We start from the raw sequence: 12138 nt of genomic DNA, 5'->3' as shown, positions 1-12138 counted from the left end.
AAAATTAAATCAAGTGGCGAGATCTGCCCCCAATTAGTCCCTGGTGGTCTAGTGGGCATCTAAAATAACATTACATAGCAAGATCTGCCCCCGCAGGCGGGCAGACAGCCAAAAACATTTCCCCAATGGGGAGTGACCCTTGCCCAAGGGGCCACTCCCCACAGTTAGTCCATGGTGGTCTAGTGGGCTTTTAAAATTAAATTAAGTGGCGAGATCTGCCCCCAGTTAGTCTCTGGTGGTTTAGTGGGCATCTAAAACAACACTGTATGGCGAATTCTACCCCCCGGGGGGGCAGACAGCCAAAAACATTGCCCCCAATGGGGAGTGACCCTTGCCCAAGGGGCCACTCCCCACAGTTAGTCCCTGGTGGTCTAGTGGGATTTTAAAATTAAATTAATTGGCAAGATCTGTCCCCAGTTAGTCCCTGGTGGTCTAGTGGGCATCTAAAGCAACATTGTATGGTGAGATCTGCCCCCCCAGGGGGGCAGACCACCAAAAACATTGCCCCCAATGGGGAGTGACCCTTGCCCAAGGGGCCACTCCCCACAGTTAGTCCCTGGTGGTCTAGTGGGCTTTTAAAATGTTAATCAGTCATGAGATCTGCCCCCCCAGGGGGGCAGACCGCCAAAACATATTGGCCCCAAAAAGGGAGCGACCCTTGCCTAAGGGGCTGCTCCCCGCACGCTGTTGCAGGCATTTATTTTTGTTTAAAAAAAACTCCTGGCGCTAGTGGGCATTCCTGCTGCACGATAGCACGATCGTGCAGCAGGAATGCACAAAAGAGGCACCGGGGGAAAGGAAAACCCTTTCCTTTCCCCCGATGCCCCTTTTGTTTAAATCCCCCCTCCCCAGAGCCAAAACTCACCCTTGTTCCCCAACGCGATGGAAGCAAATAGCTTCCAGCGCGTCGGGAAAACATAAGGGAAACTTCCAATGACGTCAGCGAGCCTCGCGCGCTGATGTCATTGAAGACGAGGAAGGGGTCGCGGAGGGAGGCAGGGAAAGGGCTTCCACTGCCTTCCCCGGTGGAGGCACATAGGACGGCAGCCCACGGGGGGAGCGCCAGCACACGCACAAGCCCAGGAAGGGGTTAAGTATGAGTCCAATGTGTTTGGTTTATGAAATTCATTGAGAATTTTATAGAATTCTTTATTTGCACATTTAGCATTTTTAATTCTGTCTGAATAGTAACTTTCTTAGCATTTTTGATAGCTGACTATCTTAACTTTCTGTAGGTGAAGTTTGTCTTAATTGGTTTTTGTTTTGAGTCAGGCACGTTGCAGCGTTCTAATTTGATGTTGTATCTCTTTTATCTCTGTATTTCTCAAAGGTGCTTGTTTTCTTTTGTTTTGCTGTGTGGTTTTTAGTAGGATCAGGATATCAAAAGGTTCCTGTAGCCATTCATTAGTTTGTTAACAGAATTTACTGTGTCTAGATCTGTACTGCATGTTAGTTGTGTTTCTAAGTGTTCTAAATTGAGTTTGTTCCACGGTCGAAAGGTTGATGCACGTAAGGTGGTTTTAGGTGCATCGCTTAGTGTTGTTTTATGTTGGAAAGCAAGCAAATCGTGGTCTGACCCTGTTACTGGAGTTATTGTTTGAAAGTTAACTAGATTTGTATTTGCAAGGTGGTTTTAGGTGCGTCGCTTAGTGTTGTTTTATGTTGGAAAACAAGCAAATGGTGGTCTGACCCTGTTACTGGAGTCATTGTTTGAAAGTTAACTAGATTTGTATTTGCAAAAATTATATCTAGGATGTGTCCAGCGATGTGTGTGGGTTTGTAGACAATCTGATGCAGGTTCAATGCGTCTAAGCCAGTGATGATTGTTTTGGGATGGGGCATGTTGGGTTTGTCAAACAAATGTTGAGGTCACCCAGAACGCATAAGTTGGAGTGTCGTGTTATCAGGTTTGAAACCATTAATCTTAATCTTATTAGACTTAAGTGCCGCCTTCGACACTGTTGCCCACCATACCCTGTGGCAATGTCTTAGGAAAGGTGGTGTGGCAGGTAGTGCCTTGAATTGGATGGAATCCTTCCTGTCTGAGCGCAGCTTTCAAGTGGTGCAGGGATCACACTACTCTAAAGACATCAAGCTGAAACAGTGAAGATCATAGATAAATTCAGAATCAATGTTGTGTCCTATGCCGATGATACTCAACTGGTGATTTCCATTACACAGGCACAGGATAAGGCAGCCTTCAATTTTGTGTCCTGCCTTCAAGAACTGGCTTCTTGGATGGCAAATAATTGCCTGACATTGAATGGCAACAAGACCAAGGTGCTTGTGATAGGGAAAGCTCCTTCAGTGTGGTCATCGGCATGGTGGCCCCAGACTTTGGGTCCTACCCCACGCTTTGTGAACAGGCTAAGAACCTTGGGGTATGGTTGGACACCAAGCTCTCTTTTGAGCACCATACCAGGCGGGTGGCAGGCGCCTGTTTTAGAGTCCTACGTGGTCTGCGGAAAACCTTAGATGTGTTGCCTACTGCAGCCAGGAAAACTATGGTGCATGCTCTGGTGACATCGCGTCAGGATTATGGGAACATACTGTACCTGGGTGCAACTGCTCTATGTATGCAGAGACTCCAGTGTATCCAGAACGCAGCAGGACGACTAGTTCTAATGCTTCCTAAAAGAACCTCTGCTAAGAGGGCCTTAGCCTCCCTACATTGGCTCCCAATTAGGGAGAGAGTTCGGCTCAAAGCTCTGTGCGTTAGCCACTGGATCATACAAAGGAAGGGCCCCTCCTACCTGCATGACTTATTAACCCCCTACCTACCCACCCGGCAACTAAGATCTAGCGGGACAGGGCAGGTGTGTATCCCTACCATCAAGAGAGCAAGGATGGATGGCCGCTCCTTCCGCTACTTGGCAGCACAGCAGTGGAACAAACTCCCTCAGAGCCTCCGACTGGAGGGCTCTGAGATTACTTTTCGGAAAAGATTGAAAACTTAGCTCTTCCCTTCTGTGTAGATCCCCCTTGCTATGTCCTGATTTTTAGCTCCCCTCTTTTGATGCCGAATGTAGCTGGTACTGCAGCGCGGGGACACACTAGCCTAGTGTAACCAGGTGCTTTATAAATGTGATTATTATTATGTCTAGAAGTGTGTCTGGGAATGTTGCAGTACTAGTTGGAGGTCTGTAAAGGAGCAGGAAGTTACAGGAGGAAGACGTGGGATTACATCTGGTCAAAAGAGCCTCACAATCTTTTATGGAGACATTGTGCGCTTTAGTGATATGTAATGTTTGTCTGAACACAACAGCTAGGCCACCTCCTTTTTATGATTTGGAGTGATCATTTGATAGCCTAGAGGAACAGCTTCATACAGGACTGGAGCCATATCATCTCCCAACCATGATTCAGTTATGAATAGTATCTCAGGTTTTGCGTCAATGAGAAGGTCATCGATGTGAGCATTCTTTTTAGAGAGCGATCAAGCATTTATTATTAGACAGTTTAGAGATTGTACTTTGACGATAGTGTGATTTTGCTTTGTAGAAGAGTGAGAAGTATTTTGTGGGCTTGCAGCAGATGTTACCTTAGTGTTGGTATTAGCTGCATGAGGATAGCAATCGTGTAGCTGTTCTGTATCGTGTTCCTCGTCCAGCTGGCTAAGAAGGGATTTTGATGGGCCTGCATGTGTAGGAGGTGGAGACGGTGGTTGAGAGTGAGTTGGTGTGCTGTGTTGTTTTTGTAGTGTAACCTTGTTGTGCAGTAGACATGGAGAAGCAAAGTTGTGCTGTGTGGCACAATGCTTATTTTGTTTGCGTCTGTTTAGGGCGGAAGGTGTATCAGTTAGAGGTGGTGGTGCAGCATGTGGGTCATGAAGTAAGGTTCTAAATTGCCCAATGGATGAGAGGCAGTTAAAAAAGTGTTGCTGTATTTATGTGTTAGGTGGGGTGGAAGAGAGAAAGCTTGGCATTGGAGTTTGTTCATGTGTGTAGTCTGAAAGGTGGGTGTATGTTTATAGTTTGTGATGGAAAGTATTATGAGGTATTGCGCTTGAGAGATTTTGTTGTGCTGGTGTGTGTGTTATGTTTTGTTTTTTCGGAGTAGTGAAATGAGGTGCTGATATATTTGTTTTATGAGATGGAATTGTTTGTATAGTATTGTTTGTAAGTGGAAGTTTTAAGGTAAAGGGGGTGGTGATGTGTTTGTGAGTAAAGTGTATGTTGTGTAGAGTTAAGAGTGTTTTTCTTAGACTTTGCTGCAAGAGGTAATATGTGTGGTGCAGTGGAGTGTGAGTGTTGTGCGGTTAGGTTATTGTGGTATAAAGAAGAGGATGGTGTAGGTTGGAGAAATGATGGAAGGCTGAGTAAAGGTTTGTTAGTGACAACAAAGGGTCTGTTAGGAGTAATTGGAGCAGGAAGTGTGTGCCTGGATGTGATATAGCTAAGTATGGTGTGGATTTGGGTTGTGTTAGTGATGAGTGGATCAGTTAGTGGTATAGGATAGAGTTGTCTACTGTTTGTAGGTAATAGTGGAAATGTTTGGTAGGTGGGATAGAAGGGTGTATAGATTTGATTTCTGGAGTTTTGTAGTGGGTGCTGAGACATTGACCTTTGTCTTGGGTTAGTTTTTAGTGAATAATGAACAAATACCCAATTCACAGGTGTGAGTCTTTATGCTTTCAGGTGCCTCTGATGACTAATCCATTCAATCAATCAATCATAGCATTTGTAAAGCGCATTACTTAACCGTGAGGGTCTCAAGGTGCTGGGGAGGGGGGGAATGCTGCTACTGCTCAAAAGACCAGTTCTTGAGGAGTCTTCTGAAGGTCAGCAGGTCTTGGGTCTGCCGTAGGTGGATGGGGAGGGTGTTCCAGGTCTTGGCGGCGAGGTGGGAGAATGATCTACTGCCGGAGGTCACTCTTTGGATGCGGGGGACTGTTGCGAGGGCAAGGTCGGCAGAGCGAAGCTGGCGGGTGGGGGTGTAGAAGCTGAGTCGTCTATTGAGGTACGCTGGTCCGGTGTTGTGGAGTGCCTTTTGGGCATGGGTGAGGAGCTTGAAGGTTATCCTCTTGTTGACAGGGAGCCAGTGCAGGTCTCCCAGGTGGGGTGTGATGTGGCTGTGGCAAAGGGTATTGAGGATCAGGCGTGCAGAAGCGTTCTGAATGCGCTGAAGTCGTTTCAGGAGTTTGGCTGGGGCTCCTGCGTAGAGGGCGTTTCCGTAGTCCAACCTGCTGCTGATGAGGGCCTGGGTGACCGTTCTTCTCGTTTCAGTGGGGATCCACTTGTAGATCTTGCGGAGCATGCGGAGGGTGTTGAAGCAGGAGGAGGAGACAGCGTTGACCTGCTTTGTCATGGAGAGGGTGGAGTCGAGGGTGACCCCTAGGTTGCGTGCGTGGTCGGTGGGTGTTGGAGCTGTTCCTAGTGCGGTCAGCCACCAGGAGTCGTCCCAGGCCGAGGGTGTGGATCCGAGGATGAGGACTTCCGTCTTGTCCGAGTTCAGCTTCAGTCGGCTGTTCTTCATCCAATCGGCGACGGCTTTCATTCCTTCGTGGAGGTTGGTGTTGGCGGTCCTTGGTGAGGGAGAGGATCAGCTGGGTGCCATCGGTGTAGGAGATGATGTTGAGGTCGTGCAGTCGGGCGACGTGGGCGAGCGGTGCCATGTAGATGTTAAACAGTGTTGGGCTGAGGGATGAGCCCTGGGGTACATCGCAGATAATCTCGGTGGCTTCGGAGCGGAAGGGGGGTAGGCAGACGCTCTGTGTTCTGCCGGAGATGAAGGAGGTGGTCCAGTCCAGGGCCTTCTCTTGGATCCCGGCATCGTGGAGGCGCGTGTGTAGTGTGCGGTGGCAGACCGTGTCGAAGGTGGCTGACAGGTCCAGGAGGATGAGGGCCGCTGTTTCTCCGTTGCCTAGCAGGGCCCTGATGTCATCGGTGGTGGCGATGAGGGCAGTTTCGATGCTGTGGTTGCTGCGGAACCAGGACTGGGACGGGTGCAGAATGCTGTTCTCCTCGAGGTAGTGGGTCAGTTGTTTGTTGACGGTCTTCTCGATGACCTTTGCCGGGAATGGGAGCAGGGAGATGGGCCGGAAGTTCTTGAGGTCATTGCGGTCTGCCTTGGGTTTCTTGAGTAAGGCGTTGATCTCGGCATGCTTCCAGCTCTCCAGGAAGGTTGCTGTCTCGCAGGAAATGCTGATGGCTTTCTGGAGATGGGGTGCGATGGTAGTGCTGGCTTTGTTGAAGATGTGGTGAGGGCATGGGTGTGACAGGGATCCGGAGCGGATGGTGTTTATAATTTTGATGGTGTTGTTGTCGTTTATGTTGGTCCAGGAGAGCAGGCGGTCGGTGTGGATGGTGGTCGTGGGGACGGGAGTCTCCGTGGTTGTTGGGGCGGTGATGGGATTGAAGCTGTCGTGGATGTCAGCGATCCTGCAATGGAAGAAGGTGGCAAGTGAGTCGCACAGGTCTTGCAAAGGTGGAATGTCGTTGGTGTTGGAGCTGGGGTTGGAGAGTTCCTTCATGATGTTGAAGAGCTCTTTGCTGTTGTGTGCATTGTTGTCTAGGCGGACTTTGAAGGAGGCCCTTTTGGCAGATCTGATGAGGTGATGGTGTCTGCGGGTGGTGTTCTTGTGGGCTGCGTAGCTGTCTGGTGTTCATTCACGGTGCCAGTTCTTCTCTAGCTTTCGGCAGGTTTGCTTGGAGGCCTGGACGTCTTCAGTGAACCAGCTGGCTTTCTTGCTGGTGTGGTTGTTGGAGGGTTTCTTGAACGGGGCGAGGGTGTTGGTGCAGTCGTCGATCCACTGTGTGAGGTTGCGGGCAGCGATGTCGGGGTCAGTGGGGTCGGCAGGTGGGCTCCGGGCGAGGGTGGTGGTGAGCTGGTCTTTGGTGACTTTGCTCCAGCAGCGGCGAGGGATCTGTTGGGTGCGGTGGTGCGTGGTGGGTTTCCGGAAGGTGAAGTAGATGCAGCGATGGTCGATCCAGTGGAGTTCGGTGGTGTGGTTGAGTGAGACGTAGGGGCCTGCGGAGAAGATAGGGTCAAGCGTGTGGCTGGCGGAGTGGGTGGGTGTTGTGACGAGTTATCTGAGTCTGAGGCTGGCCAGGTTGTCAATCAGGGTGGTGGAGTTGGTGTCATTGTTGTTCTCGAGGTGGAAGTTCAGGTCCCCGAGGAGGATGTAGTCCGTGGAGGCGAGGGCGTGTGTGCTAACGAAGTCAGCGATGGAGTCGCTGTACTGTGGTCGGGTCCGGGGGGTCTGTAGACAAGGGTTCTTCTGAGTGTGGTGTTGGGATCGGTGTGGATCTGGAAGTGCAGGTGTTTGGCGGTGCTGAGGGTGTCGTCCGTGTTGGTCAAGTCCCTGAGAGTGTTCCTGTGGATGATGGCGATTCCTCCTCCAACTCCGTTGGTGCAGTCCCTGTGGGTGATCTTGTAGCCTTCCGGGATGGCTATGTCGATGTCAGGTGCCAAGGAGGGGTTCATTCAGGTCTCCGTCAGGAAGGCGACGTCTGGGGAGGTTGAGTCGAGTAGGTCCCAGAGTTCAACAGCGTGTTTGCATGCGGAGCGGGTGTTGAGGAGAATGCATCTGAGGTAGTTGGGTTCTTTTCCAGTGGGCGGGTTGGCGAGTCGGGTGCTGATGAAGCTGCAGTTCTGACAGGAGAAGGGTCCTTGGGTGCGCTTCGGGGTGGCCCGGAAGCAGGTGTGTGATCGTCCGGTGTTGAGTGCGTGGAGAGTGCTGGCATCGTAGCGGAGACGGGCGTCGTTGCATTTGCGGGGGTCAGGGGTTCTGGCACTGGGTGTGGTCCAGGCGTGGACAGGCTTGCCTTAGGCGCACCTTCGGCGTGCTAGCGGCACGCCTGCTGCAGGTGGCCACGCCTTCTGCACGCGGCCATGCAGCAGCTGCCACAAGAAGGGGAGGTGGGAGGGAGGAGGCAGCTGGGAGGGGGAGCGGACAAATGGGCGAGCGGGGGGCAGGGCCGCAGGGGACGCAGCGGTGGGAAAATGGGGGCAGGAACGGTGAAGGAAACAGAGCACAGGGCACAGAATAGTAAAACGGGGAGCAAGTAGAAAGAAGCGCTAAGCAGATAAGGCAATACAATTACAATTACAGAGGAAACAGGAGCAAAGGGGCCCTGGGCACAGAATAAAAAAGCGGGGGGAAGAAACACTAAACAAATAAGGTAGAACAGATAGAATTACGGAGGAAACAGGGGCAAAGGGGCACGGGGCACAGAATAAAAAAGCGGGGAACAAGGGGGAAGAAACGCTAACAAATGAGGCAATTTACAATACAAGAACAAATAGTAAGCAAGACAACTACAGCAAGACAAATACAGCAAGAAAAAACCTACCTACGGCCTACCACTTGCCACCAGGGATGAGGCGCAGGCAGCAGCCTGCGGGTGGAGGAGGGCCTTGAACTCTCCTCAGCAGCGACAGCTGGGGCAAGGGCAGGACACACAGGCGGTGCTGTGTGGCGTGGGGAGCGACCTTCCTAAGAAGGGTCAAGGGTCGCATTTACCTCTCCACCTTTCCCTTTATGGGTCACCCCATTTACTTGGTGCTCCCTCAGGTTCAGAGTTTGAGGTAAGGTGTATTGGTGCAGCTCATGCTCCCCCTCCCCGGTTTGGTCTTAGCACTCAGTCTCTTGGGCCTAGAACTGCCAAGTCTCTCACCCAGTTTGTAGGAGCAGCACTGGGTCACGCTCTGCCCTCCCATTGCTGTAGGATTTCATTGGTTACATGGAGCATCAATGCAGTACAAGGAAGCCTTCCAGACAACTGTGTGGCAGAGGCCGTACAGTGCGTTGATCAGAGGGTCGAAGCAGGAGCAGGGACTTCTATCAGTAGCCTTTTTCTGGGCTGCTGGTTGTGGCTCACTCTGACACTCTGGTGGGTACTTCAATCATGGCCTGGCTCATTCCAACATGCTACTATGTGGTCTTGGTCCAGTTTTCTTCTGATATTTTGCCCCAGCATCTTTATGGTGCATTGGGCGGCTTGCTGGGCAGGTATCCACCACAGTGCTCCATGCATGAAACCTGTAACAGGGACAGTAGACCTCTGTCATTATGAGGGTGCACTTCGTGTTCCCCTCCTGGTCCAGAACAAGGTCCAGAACCAATCATTTTCAAAGATAATTTCTAGATTAGCACACCTAGATAGGATTAGTGGGTTACATAAACAAAAATCTAAAACTAGGACCACAGATATATACAGTTTTGGCACGCAGAGTAGGGAAAACGGTGCCTTTCACAAGCATCCTGTTTTGGTTAATGTAGTCTTCTTGGGGTTTCACGAAGGTGATGAGGCCAATTATGGCTTTGTTCAGAGCGACAGGGGTTTGTTAGATGCCATTCTTATAATAGCAATGACAAAGTACCAGTTGGAGGAACATACAGAGTTGGCAGTTTGTAATATGGAGGATTCAGGGTTTGTGATTAACAGGGACAAGACTAATTTGATTCTGTGTAATGAAACCAAGTTGTTTAGGTTACAGATACAGACCTCAGATTGTGTATTGAGCTTGGCGATGGGGTAAGTGAAGAAGATCTATAGAGAAATCAGAAGGGTAAAGTTAGCAAACAAAATGTCATTGCATCAGCTGACAAGACTATTGGGTCTTCTGTCCCCATCATTTCAAGCTGTATTTCTAGCCCCTCTATAACACAGGGCCCTGTAGAGAATGAGACATTATCATTAAAAAATGTGATTGAAATATTCTCAGGAAATAGAATTGGGTCAGGAAACTTTAATGGAATTAGACTGGGGGCTAGCAAATGAGGAGGCTTGGAACAGCAAGTTGATTTTTGGGGAAGCACCAGAGATAGTTATGGAGTCAAATGCTAGCATGGAGGGCTAGTGTGCTGGTCTGCGAGGTATGGAACATTGACAACAGGAGGAAAGTGGTAGCAAATTAGAAAGAGAATGCATATAAATTGCCTGGATTTTTGGAGTGGTCATTGCAATCAAGAGTTTAGAGATTAATTGTGTGAATTGTATTGTGTTAAAAATGGACAATCGTTCTGCAGTAAGGTATGTGAACAAATCTGGAGGTCATCGCTCAGGAGATGTAGCGGAATTGGAGATGCCGTTTTAGCAATTTTGTCCAGACAGAAATATTATCATTCAGGTGATACACCTTCCAGGAGTAAAAAGTAGTGGCAGATTGGAATTCAAGACACTTGAAGGATACAGGTGATTGAATGCTACACATGGAGATTTTCAGGTTGTAATAGATTTGCTTGCAAACAGACTGAATGCTCAGATTCAGATTTTCTTCACTTGGAGACAAAAGGGGTGGCTGCAATTCCACACCCTTGGAACTGCAGTCTGACATTTGCAATTATTACATGAAAGTAATGAGAGAGAATGAAACATTGGTTCTGAGTGCACCATCTTGACAGGCATGCTTCCCAGATGTGATGGGGATGTTAGCAAAGGATCTGGCACTGTTACCATGTGTCCCAGCCCTTTTGATGAATGCAGCAAGAAAATGCCATAAGTTTATAATGAACGGGCAATTGTATCGCATGACTTGGAAGATTTCAGGGCGGGTTCTGGCAGGTGCCAGGGTTATCTTCGTAGGCTTCAGATCTTATCAAAAGATCTTGGGCACTGGGTACAACAAAGGCCTACCATCTGGCAGTGAAACACTGGGTATGTTGATGTTCTGAGAGGGATTTGGATCATATATCAGCACCACTATTCCAGGTGATAAATGTTTTGACAGAAATATTTAAAAGTGGTGTGTCTTATAGTACAGTTAACGTGGGCAGAACAATAATTTTGACATGACATGGTTTTTAGGGTGGGCTACCGATCAGTCAGAATGCTCGGGATAAGAGACTTGTTAGGAGTGTGCATTTGGGGAATCCACCTTTGACTAGATATTATTCCTTGTGGGATGTAGGCATGGTCTGGGGTGCAAGAACTGGGTAGAAATTAGGCATTATTTTTGCAATTGTTATCATTAAAATTGGCTATGCTTCTGTGTTTATTTTCTTACAGATGGGTTTTTGATATGAGAGATCTACAAGTGTCTCCCAGGTGCTATCAGAATGGTTTTGCACTACCTGATTTGCGATTACCTAATTGGTAATCACAAATTAGGTAATGCAATACCAAGAGTGCCTGAGGGCCTGAGGCACCCCCAAAAATAATGTGCACAAGTAAAGCGCCCACGTGCCCTAGGGGCATGTGTGTACTACATGGCGCTTTGAAAAATGCATTTATGTGCATTTTTCAAAGTATGCACATGGTTACCTTCGATTTGGAGTCAATAGTAATAGCATTTCCTAAATGCACAGTTTGCATTTAGCAAATGCTTGGTACATGTGCTAAGGAAATCGCTAATTGTGATTCCCAATTTGTAGTCACAATTTTAGGTAACCACAATTTTTACGATTACCTAAAATTGCGACTACAAAGCCTTTCATACATCTTGAAAGGCTATTTTGCATTTGAAAATGGGTGAAATTACCTATTCACACCGTTTTCGAATGCAAAATTGTTTGATACATGTGGCCTTATGTGAAGAATCAAGAATGTGGCGGTAGCGTATAATGCAAACCCAGACTACTCTTTGTGGAATATGGGAAAAAACTGGTATACCCACCCACGCTCCAAGAGAAACTTCCCAGAGAGAAGCAGTGGAGGCATGAAGGGTGAGCCAAAAATGGCTTTGAATTTATAATGATACAGATACTGTGTGAATTTTTGTCTGAACAATAAAAGTTAATGACACCGAGGTGCCGCCTGTTCTATTACACTTCAGACCAGGTAATAGGAAATTAACAGATCAACGGATCATTGTGTGTACTACGGTGAGATGCACACCTAAAAATCAAGATGCGTGTGTAAACACATATGAAATATCTACGCTATTAGTGACTGAATTTGGTTCCACGTCTGACAGACAGAATTACAGATGGGTTGAAAGATAATTTCACATGTATATATCCTGGAACCTTCTTTCAGTGTATCTCGGTGATATACACCATCAAAAACCTAAAAGAGCACCATATATTCGTGGAAATTAGACATTTTTAATTTTTGAATATCTTAGTTTTAATATCCCTATTGTAGTATGATCCAGAAATTGCCGTTGTAGATGGTGAATAAAGGGAGTTGGATGTGTACAGGTTAACATTTGTAAAGTTGAACTACAATTTGGTAATAAAGTTAATGCAGTTCT

Source organism: Triturus cristatus, chromosome 4_1, assembly GCF_964204655.1.
Source record: "Triturus cristatus chromosome 4_1, aTriCri1.1, whole genome shotgun sequence".
Lineage (NCBI taxonomy): Eukaryota > Metazoa > Chordata > Amphibia > Caudata > Salamandridae > Triturus > Triturus cristatus.
Note: the sequence above shows the minus strand (reverse complement) of the source record.